This window comes from Sinocyclocheilus rhinocerous, unplaced genomic scaffold (genome assembly GCF_001515625.1).
Source record: "Sinocyclocheilus rhinocerous isolate Xijiao unplaced genomic scaffold, SAMN03320098_v1.1 scaffold153, whole genome shotgun sequence".
Classification (NCBI taxonomy): Eukaryota; Metazoa; Chordata; class Actinopteri; order Cypriniformes; family Cyprinidae; genus Sinocyclocheilus; species Sinocyclocheilus rhinocerous.
In genome coordinates, this window is record NW_015660878.1 from 1,924,478 (window position 1) to 1,939,061 (window position 14,584).

Genomic DNA, 14,584 nt, shown 5'->3' on the forward strand with positions numbered 1-14,584 from the left:
TGGGACGCTGTCAGGGAATTCTGGGAAAGCTGCTGTGGTCAGAGCTGGAAGCAAGCGACGAGAATGAGAAAGGGAATGACAGAGAGCAAAAGAGAGGGAGAGGAGAAGGAAAGAGAAAGGCATCCAGCCAACATCAGGCGGGCAGCGAGCCAGCGCACAGGAAATTAAGCTCATGAGCTGAAACAGAGACTCCGTCCGACCACACAACCATACACAGAACACATTCACGCTACACAATTATGCTATTTAAGTATGAGCATTTATACGTGAAATCGGTTAAATCTCCATTTTACGCATTGACTCATATTTCTCCCCCTTTCTCACATGCATACGTGGACACGCTCTAGATTATCTGTTCACTGCATCTTTGAAGCCGATGGGAAACACAGTGTGTGAGTCTGTGTTAAGAAAAAAAAATTTCCCATCCAGCTCAATTTGGAAATGCCAGAGGAGATTCAGAGCTCAACAGGGCAGAGATCGCAACAACATAAATGCATCACTTCTAATATTAGTCATACTTGGGGTTAGAGATTTGAACAAACCTCAAATGTAAGTATTAAACTTCAGCATATAACTTGTCCTGCACCATTTATGCTTTAAACATGAACTGTACAATTATGCTTTATACAATTATGTGGTTTGTTAAGAAGTTGTGTGCTATTACTTGTTTAACTAACCATATCTAAAAGGCATGATGAATATCTTATATTTTGTTATAATCGACTCTAAATGGCTGCGTTTTATGCAGTCTGAAGAGCTTAAAAACACTAAAAATCTGATCCAAACTACATCCATATTATGTGGTTTAAAATCCAATTAATGTCTGATTTTTTTAAATGAAACTCGGTCTGAATGGTGAGATTGGATTTCAAACTTTTTTTTTTTTTCTTGTCCGGCATGCAACATATATGCAATATTATAAAAAAGGTCTCAGTTGTTGTATAAGGAAGTCTCATGGCAATATCATGACTATAGCAACCGACAAAATATAGGCCTAACTGATATTTATTACACTGGCTCAACAGATTTCACTTGCAAAATGACCATGCCATCAATGAATCGAAAGATCAGAATTGAAAAGCAAACCAGATTTGTGTGCAGTGTAAACAAAGACATCAAAACTTGGCCAATAAGAAACTACTTAGCAACATCTCAGCAACCGCTTAGCAACAGACTAAAAACCACTCAGAAATTCTACACTTTAGCAACCTTTGTAACTATTAGAGGTTGAACGATAGCAGATTTTACCAATAACGATAAATAGGTTAGACCGCCCTGGTCGATAACCGATATTTTTTTAAATGGATACTGAATGAAAACAAACATAACACTCCAAGTTTCTTCCCTCAGGCAATCCATCTTATGAACACTTGACAATAAACATGGAATACACAACACTATTATACATTTATTTATTTAACGCATACTCATTTACATTTCAAATTTGCACATAACAACATGTATATTGTGTTTTTGCTATTTTGTACATTGTCTATTCTCTGTGTCTTGTCTTTTCACTCATTCTGTTGCACTGTGGAGCTTCTGTCACTAAAACAAATTCCTTATATGTGCAAACAATAAAACTCATTCTGATACTGATTCTTATTCTGAAGTAAAATAGTCCTTAACTTTACAAAAATAAAAAAATAAATATAAATAACAGTACCACTATAACATCACTCAGAATATTCACAGACCTATACAGAACACTTCAGTCAACTTATGCAAACTTTTCTTCTACGGAAAATGTAAAACTAGTTTTATTTAAATTTTATACAGTTATGTATAATTTTTTATTGCTTGTTATTTTTATCACTTTATTTTATTCACTAAATATTTTGTTGAAAGCGAACTTTTATATAGTTATATGCATTTCTTTTATTTTATTGCTTTATTTATTTTTTTTATTTTTTTTATTCCTATATTTTATTCACAACATTTATTTTTGGGGGGGGGGCGGTGAGCAGGTTACTTTGGTCATGCATGATCATCTCTGACCTGTGCGTAACCGCTCTGTGTGTGTGCTGCATTGATGTGTTAAAATGAACACTGCAGCACATACTTACCACACACTCTTGGAAGTCCATAACTGTGCTAGGTCACTCCGCGGGGAGCACAGGGTGATTTACTAACCATTAAAAAGTGGATGCAAGTGGAGGTCAATCAGTAAACAGATCGTTCACTTCCCAAGCTAGCAGCGCTCTGTCTCTCTCGCTCTTCCTGTCACCCTTCAGAAATCAACAACGTTTATAGACAATCAGGGAAGATTCACAGAAGGGATGTGTAAAACAACATATTTTCAATATTGATTAGTTGATATCTTGTCTAAATGACTAATCGGTCTTAAAAAGCCATGTTTATCATTAATGTTTACCAGACCCTAATCAGGAAGATGACAGGTCATATGACTCATGATAACCAGTGACTGACATTACTGCATCAGTTGTTTTTCCAAACTTCCAGAACTTCGGAAGTGACACATTCCAGTCAGGAATCTATGGGAGTTTCCATTCTGACAGCACACAGTGATAGGATCATATGTGACCATGAGAACCAGTCCTGCTGTGACTCCGCCCCTTCAATAATTCATGATTTGACAGTTGAGGTTTAAATGACCTTGGCCTCCAGCTGTTACTCATGTACCCTTCTCCCCCACATTCCCTAAGACAAACACATGTAAGGCACATTTAAACAAACACTAATCCCATCATTCCGTTCCCGCAAAATACGTGCGGTTATTAGCATCTCTCATAGTCAACAGGAAAAAAAGGGCAAACTTATAAAATCTTTTCAATTCACATACATATCATCACACCTTCAGCCCCAGAAGCAGCCTGTCTCCGTAATTAATATTACTGATCCCGAGAAAAAAGGGAAGAGGAAATATCCTACAGCTCAGAGCTATTGGCACAGCACAGCAGGACGAAATATTAGCAGTATTTTAAAGATGATAATTAAAATTAAAGCTCAGTGTGAGGAAATTGGACTGTTTGAGGATTAACAGCAAGACCGCTGATGCCCGTGGAGGAATTAAATCCCGCTGTGTCAATGTTATCGAGGAGCAATTCACCAGTACATTTCATAGACACAAAAGGCCAACTAACAGGTCTTTTAAGCAGCTTTTCCGTTCAGCAGAAAAAAAAAAAAAAAAAAAGCAAAATACATTTGAATTGTTAACATATGGCAGCAGGAAGATTAATAAAAATATCCAAAAGAGGTCATGGGGTCGCTACAAAATGGGGTGCATTTGTGTCCCACATATAAGAAAGAAATACAGCAATTGTTTTGTAAATATACCACAAATTTATATAACACCATTAATTTGATAAAAGAAAAATTCTGCTAATTCTACAGAGAGATATTGATCAAATATTACTCTCATATATATATATATATGTCTCATATATATAAATATATTTGAGATTATCATTATTATCAATTTATCTTATATAGGTTTACATCTCAAAATGTCAACCCTGTTGCCATGATTTTATATAATAAGCATCTGATAAAGGGGATGTTTGTAGAAATATTTGCATTACATTCTCTAAGAAGCACTTTGTAGAATCTCTACCTTGAGCTTGTACCGCAATATCAAATTAAACTTTACAATATCAACTGTTACTTTTCTGAAACCATAATTACATTGCAACACAATGATAAAGCACAAATTTATCTGACAATGTTAAAAATGACTTTATAAAACTGGAAAAGCCGTCCGTTTTATACAAAGACTCCATGAATCAGCCATATGTCAATTATTTCACATGGGCCTCATTTTTGGCCAGAGCTGAAGAACATGGGACGGTTCCAAGTGTTTTTGTGTATTCAAGATTTAGACCTACATGACTCAAAGGGATGCGTTTATATAAACCGTGCATGTCATTTTTGCACGGCTGCGGCTACCATTGAGTTCCTGCACGGTTCATCCAGTCGCACCGTTACGCAAGTGCATTCATCATCCAAATCAGATGGAGCTAAATGCAGAAAAGCAGCGTCTGCTTTGAAGTTCTGCAAATGGGAAGCACTTGACTGACATTAGGGCAGAGCTGAATAGATGTTGCCACCTCTCTCTCACTCTCTCTGTCTCCTGGCAAGCAGCGAGTAAAACATGTTCTTGTTTTTACAGGACCCCGAATAGAACTCAGTTGGAGGGTCTTCAAAACAGCAATAGTTTCAATCTTGGAGGCCTCTTAAAACAGAGCGAGTCTGTAAGGACAAGCACCTTGTTCAATAACCACTCAGTCAATGGACTTTTGTTAGGATTGTGTAACGTTGTAAAACCCGGGTCAAAGTCCTCATGTTTCGAGCTGAAAGAGATTTAGCGTTCATAGAAGCGTAACCTGACCCCGAAGAGCTCGCCGATTGAATTCAGAGTAAAAGACGCGGGACGTTTTGCTCCAGAACAAACAATAAACCCTAATGGTGATCGTGATTACATTAGAAATGGTCTTTTGAGGTACAGCTCATCGTGCCATGATGTTAAATACACTTTTTAGGCTAATAAAGGTGGTGAATAGATGAGTGAATGAAGCAATCAATCATCTTAATGGCCATTTCGGTTCATTATGAGCTTTTGTCAGACATTAGCCATGGAGGAAGAGACAGCCAGACAGGACGACAGGTTGCAGGGTTTGTGGGGGGCTCCATATGTGTTGTGAGACACCGTAAGAGATTGGGGGATGTGGCATTGTGTGTGTGTCCCCAAGAGACTTACAGCTGTCACTCAGATGTAGGAGAAGTGTGATCTCACCTCACACACTCTTTGACACCTGCTGACACCACCCACGTTTGGCCATACACACACACACACACATTTCCCAGTCTGACAGAAATGTACACACCTGCCAAAACAGCACACAAGGACAGCTAATGGATCTGCGGTTGGCGACAGGTTCCTAAACAAACCGTTTAAAAGCAGAGAGGCCGTCTCGAGCGAACGCTGAAATGCACCAGAGACATTACAGTGACAATTCACTCCGTCCTCTCGGCATGACGCTGATACCGAGTTACTAATTAATACGATCAACTAAATTTAGACACCCTGCCCACCCTCACACTCACACACACACTTAAGTCACACCCATGAACATGACAAGCATGGTCAAAAAACACAGAGCAGACATGCTTGAGTCATTGTAAAGAGGACGGATGGCCGTCAGACAGATCCAGTTAGTCAGAAACTTGCACAAACAAAACAGAAGAAGTGTTAATGACTCTGACCTTTACACAAAGTCCCAACATCATCAGATTTTCCGTGCGTTCAGAACTCTTTCTAATCTAAAAATTCACATTAGAGGAGGTGATATCCTTATTTCTGTAAGTCAGTTTAAGCTTCTTAAAAACATCAGCTATATTTATCTCTAATAACCTTTTATTTCATTCTTAGACCAGTACTGCGCATTGATTTATCTGCCAGGCTAATTATTCAGCCAATACTTGGCCAATAACGGTGCCCACTGGGGCAATTAACAAATTTGCCCATTTTTAAGCCTTGTCCATTAAAAAAAAAAAGAATAAACAGTTTTGAATTTCTGCTAGGTATGTACCACAATTAAAAATGTAGTCTATATGAAGAAGCCAATAATATATTTTTAAACATTTTTTGACAACTAATAGGCCTAAATGACCAATATTAAAATTCTAGACTGCCTAAATAAATAAAAACTAAAACGCTAAAAACTAGTTAAATCTAGTAACAGCCTTATCAATTAATAATAAAAATAAATAAATTGAGTATACAGTGTAAAATTTCAGCTAGGGATGACACCATTATTAAAAATCTAGTTGATACCAAAAAGCTGAAAATATCATTTCAGCCATTTTTTTATAACCAATAAATGGTCAATATTGCAATTCTATAGTATATATTAAAACAAAACACACACAAACACTAAAAAAATATTTAATCTACCAACAGTCTTGTGAATTAATAAGAATAATAAAAATAATATATTTTTTATTTTGATAACCATGATGGCAGATCTATACTATATTGTCTAAATATATAAAGAACAAAGCGCTTAAAAATTTGTGAATTTACCAACAGCCTTAAATAAAAAAATAAATACAACAAAATGCATTTAAAAAGTCAATAATGTATTTTCAGACATTTTTAACCGATAAATGGCCAATGAAAAAATTCTATATTACATAAATAAAAACAAATTCAATTATTTGAAATGGAAAATGCTAACTTAGGCATCACAAATCTATAACAATCAACAATATTATTAAATTATTAGTGTTTTGGATTACCCTTGTCAACATCTTACAGAGAGTTCTAAATGTAACCTAAACGTAAAGAGAGTAGAAATTAAATATCCAATATTAGCTGATATATATATATCTCCAAAAGACCAATGCCAATAAAATTAAATACATTTGAAATAAAAATCTGTGAATAATCGATACGGCACAAACATTACTAGTCGCAATTGCCATCATACTGTATTAACATTTCATCAGCTACCCCGCTCTCTAGGTATCAGCTGATGAAAAACCCATATTGATCGAGCACTAACTCAGAGCGAAACAGCTCTTATATCGTAGAACTCTCTCCGAAAAGCAGGTCTATGCCTTCTCAGTATGGAAGGACACCTGTGCGGTTATCTATACACAAATCAATGACTGCTGAAGCGTGTGACTGAATATAAACAACATTTAGGAGAAGCACAGGCACAAATTCCCATGATCCTACAACATAATATCTCTCATGATGAGCATTAATGCACAAGGCATTCCAGGCCAACAGCTTAAACGGAAGTCTGAAATAAACATAACCTTTGTCCCCTGATAACGCAAAAGAAGGGCGATGCGAGCAAATGAATCTGCTGCTCCAACCCCAGAAGACGTGAGCTCTAGGACATCATAACATGCCCTGGCATGTCTCCATCTCACACTTCCTCTCCACCTCATTCCCAATAATTAAATATGATGCCCAAAAGCCACATTCTGAATTAAAGCAGAATGGAGGGGGAAAACGAGGTTGTATCAGGCATTGTGGCGAAGTGGCGGCTTCTCGACAGACATCAGCCTTTGTGCGGCTTTTTCATTATTCTCAGCACAATCTACCACTGCAGATCCATTAGCGTGACATAGGCCTAAATTAGCGCCCATAGAAATCCATTAGCGTCACCGTATATGAGGATTCAGAGTGCTTTCCTCAGACTGACAAGATGCTTGCTTCTATTGCAACAGCTGACAGAGAAGGGCAACCTGCAGAAGGCTGTTCTGGGGCATACGGGACTACAAAGGTTAGTTGACCTCAAAGGGACATCAGCCTTAATCACAGTTCATAAGTGAATCATGCTTTTGAGTCAAATCTTTTTAATGAATTGGATAAATCCAGTTCACAAAACCAGCCAGAATGATCCATTCATGAATCAAACTGATCCGCTTCTCAAGTTCCACTCACTGACTTAAGCCCTTTGTGGTTAAAAAAACATCTTAAAAAGAGTCATGTTTATGGTGATTTTTTGAAGAACATCCTGGCCAATCTTTTTAATATAAGACAGTAAATGAGAACTGGGACTGTTAAACTCCAAAATGACCATTAAAGAACAATAAAAGTATCAAAAAGGAAGTTCATATGACTTTTGCAATATATTCCATGTCTTCTAAAAACATTCAATACCTTGTCATCAGCCTTAATGAGAGTTTACGAATGAATCACTCTTTTGAGTCAAATCATTTTAATGAACTGGTTGATACAGTTCACAAAACCTGCCTGAATGATCTGTTCATGAATCAAACTTATCCATTTCTCAAGTTCCACTCACTGACTCAATAACATAATTTACCAATTTTGTATGTTGTCAAGGTGACTTTTTGAAGAACATCCTCCTGACAATCTTTTTAATATTAGACAGAGTTAACGAATGAATAATTATTTTGCGTCAATGACTTGGTTGATCCTGTTCATAAACCAGCCTTAATGATTGACTCAAAATCTGATGCATGGCTTCAGAATATTTAAAGGGGTCATATGATGCTGCTAAAAAGAACATTATGCACAAAAGTACGTTTTATGACACATTAATGATGCTTTTGCAACATTCAGTCATTCTTTGTAACTAAATGAAAAAGAGCAATAACTACATTCTTCAAATTCTTCAAAATGTTCCACGTTACTATCTCAAACGGGTTTGAAAATAACATGAGGGTGATTAAAATATCAATTTGCATTTTTAGGTGAACCTTCCCTTTAAGATAGACGTGCTGTTCCGAGATCTGTTTATGCATGACTAAGCATATTATTTTATATTATTCAAAAATCGTGCCCACAGCACGAATAGAAAATTAATCATTACATAATTATGAGCAACTGTGAAAGTAAAGTACCTTCAAAAAAAGAGAAAACGTACCTACTCCTGCGCCAAGAGTGTTCTTGAGAAACATAACGCAGAACGGCAGAAAGAAAAGCCATTGTGATTAGCTCATAACTGAGTGGGCTGTTCAGGAAGTGAGAATGACTGAGTGAACATCCAGACCACAGATGGGCTTATCCAAGAGGCCCGGCGAAGATGTACGAACAAGGACAACGAAACCACAAACACAGATACATACCGTACGCATTTTCAACACACTCTCTTTAATGCCAGTTATTCAGCATTATCACTCTCATAACAATCAACACTGATAATCACAGACCAAAGGACCTGTTGAGACACAAGTCAGTGACTCAAAACAGGAAGATGAGGGTTTCACATGATTATCATGATTCTTTAATCAAGCCAGCTCCATGTTCTATGGGCGACATGAACAAACACAAACACACAAAGTCCTCAGGAAGTGTATGAATGAGGCCACTGTGTACTGGGTGCTTGTTCCTCAACAAGAAGCACAAATAAACACAATCATTGCTCATAAGAGACAAAAAATGGAGGAAGAAAGATGGGTAAAAAGAATGTACTCCACGCTCACTGTTTTTGACCATTGATCTTTGACCTTGAGGGGGCCGGATGACTTCCTGCTATGAATCGCTCAAGCAAGAGGAACGTTCCCATACGGAAGAATCAAAATAAAGTTTTGCGGCTGTTTATGTATATTCAGTAACTATGTTAATTAACAAATGTTAATTGTTAATAAAGCTAATATTCTACTAATTACAGTCATCAAATCCATGCAAACCCACTGAAATGAATGCAATCAAAAACACTCCAAGATTTAGATTATATGTAGTAGTTGGGATTTGGTTAGAAGGGCTTAAGCACACAGAATAGTGCTATTTCCCAGAAGCACTGTGTATTTGTACTTGTATTGGTGTAAAAGAATGTAGTGCTTGCTGTTACTTTTTAATGAACTGCAAAATTAACTAGCAATTTCTGAGTGAAAATATGCCTTTTTTTCACTGTATCAGACGCTGTTTGTCATCAATGTCCATTTGGAATAGCCATCTAGGTGAGCTTTTCAAATTGTTGCTGGGCATCGCTTTAAATGTAGGCTAAACTTGGACTTGAACTCTCCAGTAAAAGGTTCGCCAGTTAAGCAAAGCTTCAAAGTATGCCTTTAACTCATAGACAAACATTCAAAGTGATCAGTTGTGTAACACTGCCAGCAATGAACTTCACTGCAATACAAACAGCAACGCAGCCACCCAATTACAGAGCAGAGGGAAATTTGATTACCTCATTATAGTTGATTTTATCACAATAGCTTGTATAATATGAGAGCTGGGTGTCATTGGGAGAATAAACAAGCCAGGAGAAAATGAAATGAAGGTACGTGAAACTCATCAGACGATGACAACAGGAACAGAGATACTAGCTCTGCTTTCTGCTCCAGCCACAGTCTGTGACAAATGGTCCACGGTCAATCAAACACAACATGTATTGCTAAATATCCCATCATTAATCATTGTTTTACATCACCAAAGAGCATCTTAGATGAGATAGTGCTAGATACACTATTAGGACAGCATGTGTCAAGCATCAGCACAGTGTTAAGGCGAACAAACATCCGGCTAAAGCAAACAGAATGAGCAAAGGAGAGTTTGAGTTATCAACAACATGCTAACATGTCATGTGTAAACCCGAAAATCTTGTTTCTTAAAGACCTTAGAGGATTGAAGGCAAATATGTGCTGCATAAACCGAACGATCAGAAGCCAAAGTGGCACTTATAAATGTCAAATCATGGTACTTAGATGTTTTTCTTTTCACATATAGTCATGTTTTTAGATATGTACCATGGTACTACTATTGTGCTTTGGACCCAGTGCCATGGTAATCTTGGAAATACCCTGCCTGGAATACCATGTAAACAGCATGGTACTTAACGAATGTCAGTACTGATACTTTTTTATGAGACATTATCGACGTCGCGTATCTTTCCACATTCTCGCGACCCCCGCGCGTGCTTTTATCGCTAAATTTACATATTTAAACAATCAACGACAGCTGAAACAATACATTACAAAAGTTGCATGTTAATGAGACTCGATGTTTTTGTTGTAAGTGTTACAAAAGCTTCAAAAGCGGTTACTGCGAATCCACTTAAATTGCTTCAATCTGATTTAATTTGAAAGAATGTCACAAATGTAGCGATAACAGTTCAAGTCTGAAGGAGGAACGCGCAAGACTCAAGAAAATAAAGCGATTGGACGTTGTTTTAAACGTTTACAAACATGCGCGGCTAAAAAATGTAAACCACGCACTTGAAACAAACAGAAAGTTGAACACTCACTCACCTTTCTGAGAAACAACTCGCGATGGCAGATCAGGATTTCTGTTCGGAAACTGCCAGAGAGCGATCGCGATCAAAGCTTTACATTATTCGTCTTCCAAGTGGATCACCGGAGCTAGAAGTAAAATAGAGTATTCCTTGAGAAAAGCCGGGGAAGCAGGACACTTTGTTAGGGAAATCCGAAGAAGTATGGGCGATGTTGGGAATCCAGCGTCGAAAACAATTCCCGGCTTTTCCACGCCCTGTAGGCTGAGCTTCAGATAAGACGCCAGGTGCGGGTGAAGTATGAATGTTCACGGGTACCTGTGTGAGTTTTCAAGGAAAGCCGGTGAAGTAAAAGTCCCGACAGCTGATGTATGAGGACACAGGACTCATCTGGACCTGCCCCGATTGACCAGAGAGAGCACCGTCTCTCTCTCTCTCTCACTCTCACTCTCTCACTCTCTCTCTCTCTCTCACACACACACACACACACACAACGCAAACACTTTCAATTTCAGGTTGCATTTTTTTTAATGCAGTGACATAATAAAATAAAATAAATTATACAATATACAATAATAAAATATGACAGATAAAATGTATTTAAATTTTATGCCATGCAGTGTTGCCAAAACATCAAAAAGTCACATAACAAAATAAAATATGGTACCAGAAAATTTAGTTATTAAAACGACAATTTAATAAAAATAATTGTTCAGGAACAGTCTTTAATGCTTCAATAATATATAATATTTTTCAAGCATTTTTTAAATAAAATAATAACTGTAATATGCAATAATAAAAACACATAAAATAAATGTCAGTTGTATGGCATACACTGTTGCCAAGGCATCAATACACAAAAATAGTGACATGATAAAATAATAATAATAAAAATACATGATAAAATTATAATAATAAAAATACAGTACCAGAAATGTTAGAATCAGCAAAGTTAATCAATTAAAATTACGATTTAGTTAAATAGATGTTCAGGAATCACGGCTTCAAGGCTTCAATACAATGACATTCAAACATAAATTAAAATAAATATTTTTCAAGCATTTTTTGATCAAATAAAAACTGTAAAATGCAATAATAAAATACAATAAATAAAATAAATGTCAATTGTATGGCATACATTGTTTGCCAAGGCATCAATACACAAAAACAGTGACATAAAAAAAAACAGTACCAGAAATGTTAGTATCAGCAAAGTTAATCAATTAAAATAACAATTTAGTTAAATAAATGTTCAGGAATCATCTTCATGGCTTCAATAAAATGACATTAAAATAAAATAAAAAACAATAGATAAAATCTATTAGCATTTTATGGCATACTTTGCTGACAAAGCATCAATACACAAAAACAGTTGCACGATAAAATAAATTATCAGAAATACTAGTTTAAGTAAAGTTAAAGGGGTCATATGATGTTGCTAAAAAGAACATTATTTTACCGGCGGGCTAGAGTGAGCGGCGGCCGGGCTAGAGTGAGGAACGGCCGGCGGGCTTGAGAACGGCGCGGCAATTGCATTATATGACCCCTTTAATAAATTTAAAAAATGCATAGTATACAGAACAATAAAAAACCGTACTGATATTTTTTGTTTTCAAACTCTATCTCTGTTATATTTATATTTGTTAAATCCATCTTTACTATACTTTAATAACCGCCTGGATACTGTGATCACTGAGTCTGTATTTGGTAAAAATCCATTTCCACTTTTTTATCTCTGATGGTGATGAGACATTCTTCCAGATCTATGTAGATCAATCCTGCCTGTTTCAGTCTTCAAAAGTGTTTGAAAAAAAGCATTTTCCAGAGCGGAAGTAGGAATCAGAAATAGTTCTTTGCTCTAACCTTGCTTCAAACACCCTTAAGGCCCCCCACAGGCCCCCTGCTGTGAAGCCTGAGCTGGAATAAAAGAATGATCTTTTCCTCTCCCATTTACAGTAAATCTGAGATTTGCGGTAATCTGGCTCATGCTGTGACTGAGATTAAGGCCAAACCAATTGTAAATCATAATCAAAGGACAGATATTGAGGATGGATGCAGAAAATTGTGTTGTGACAACATATTTAAGCCCACCTCTTTCATTATTGCATGTTTATGGCTGCTTTTTTGAAGATTAATGTTTGGCTGAGTAGGAGGAGGATTGACAATAATACATGTTTAGAATAATGACAGATATAATGACAAGTAATGTTTGCAAAAAAAATGAATAAATAAATAATAAAAAATAAAATAAAACAAAACAAGAAGAAATAAAAGAAGATTACAAATAAGAAAATAAAATTATAAAAACAATATACAATAAAAAACAAAAATATAAAATAAAATAAAAAGGTGTCAGCAATGTTAACAAAATAATCAATTCAATATATAAAATAAAGTACAATAAAATAAAATAAAAAAACAACAAAAATAAGTTTGCATTAAAAAATTGTCTCAGGAAACTTCAACCATCTTAATTTATATTATTGAACTTTATAGGCTTTAATCTGGCCAGATTAGAGCTATTTAACAGACTGACCTTTATAAACCCACCAAATTCCACAGGTAGTTGAGGTCTTTGAAATAAGCAAGGTGTTTTTCTGGCTTTGCCTTCAGAGGACAGTCTGGGTAACATGAGCAACATCATTAATGCAGTGTCTCTTTAAAATGTTGTTTTGGACCCCAGTGTGTTATTGCAGCGAAAGTGCACTTGCACGTGTGTGTATGTTGTAGTTGGACTGAGTGTCAAAGCTGAATGATTTGAATAATTCATGACTATGGAAATTAGTCTGTCTGAAGGAAAAGAGTGCGGTCTTTGCCCTGAGGCCTGTAGGGACAGAGATGCTTTGCTTTTTCATTTATTCTCTCTCCCTCCCTGCCTCATTCTCTCTCAACCCTCCTAAAATGCCTTTCTCAAATATTTTACAGCGTAGAATGCAGCGAAAAGTTGAGCAAAACACGAGAAATATAACAGGAGCAGCGATGGAAAAACACAGAAAATCAGAGAAAAAATTAGAATAATGATAGCTGTCAGGGGGAATGAGATGGCATTGTGCCCGAGCTAGGAACACAGAGCCGGCTGTCATCTGCAACCATTGTTCTATTTTCTCTCAAATAGTCCCGTACTTCTATTGCTCGGAGTGGATCTGTCACACCTCTTTTACTAAATGCTAAGAAATAGATGACTGAATCATCTGGCAAATCATAAACAAGACAGACACAGAGCAGGTCATTTTATACTTCACTGGCCATGTTTTGAGCGACTCTGATGTGAAGGACAGATATTGATTGCGGCTCACATGTAGTTTCTTCAGCTTCCAGCGACGATTCAAGTCTTTTCAAGATATTTTGAGGCACATGTTGACTTCTAATAACTTAAGTTTGACATCTAGACACTGCAATAAATAAATAAATCTCTTGAGAACGAATGAAACGGTTTCGTGACGCATTCTTGTGGCGCCCTCTACTGTTTGAAATCATAATATCAACTCAAAATATATAATCTCAGGGGTGTTTTGAGCTGTGTAACCCCCACCAAGAGACCACCACACCTCGAAAACCCATAAAGTACCATTTAACGTCAGAAATATTCTCACCGTGTCCGTGTTCAACAAGAAACAGACGTTATTTGCATCCGTCTGTGAGCAGCTGAATTTGGCACATCCAGACTGGCGGCAAAGACAGATGAGCAGAAACAGTTACGATGTCAGTTGGCAGAGAAAGACAATATGCTGTGAGACAGCAAGCAGAAGGAGTCGTGAAGAGGGAGGGGGGATAAACATGAACAAAAGTGAGCGAGAGCGAGAAATAAAGGAGTTATTTTTAGCGCGTGCAATGATTAGGTTTGCTTCCCTGTTGCACCGAGCCAAGTTTGGTCGGGTGGCTGTCAATATGAGTTATTGCATAGACCTTGCTCT

General features: G+C 36.7%; 1 protein-coding gene across 1 annotated transcript in view; it reads right to left on the reverse strand.

Annotated features, from left to right (window-relative positions):
• LOC107725509 (plexin-B2-like) overlaps positions 1 to 11,079 on the reverse strand; it is an 85,346-nt gene extending 74,267 nt beyond the window's left edge. Inside the window, exon 1 of the mRNA XM_016534784.1 lies at positions 10,690 to 11,079. The gene's annotated coding sequence lies outside the window, so the exon portion shown is untranslated. The remainder of the gene's footprint in view (positions 1 to 10,689) is intronic.
• Between the last annotated feature and the right edge of the window lie 3,505 nt (positions 11,080 to 14,584).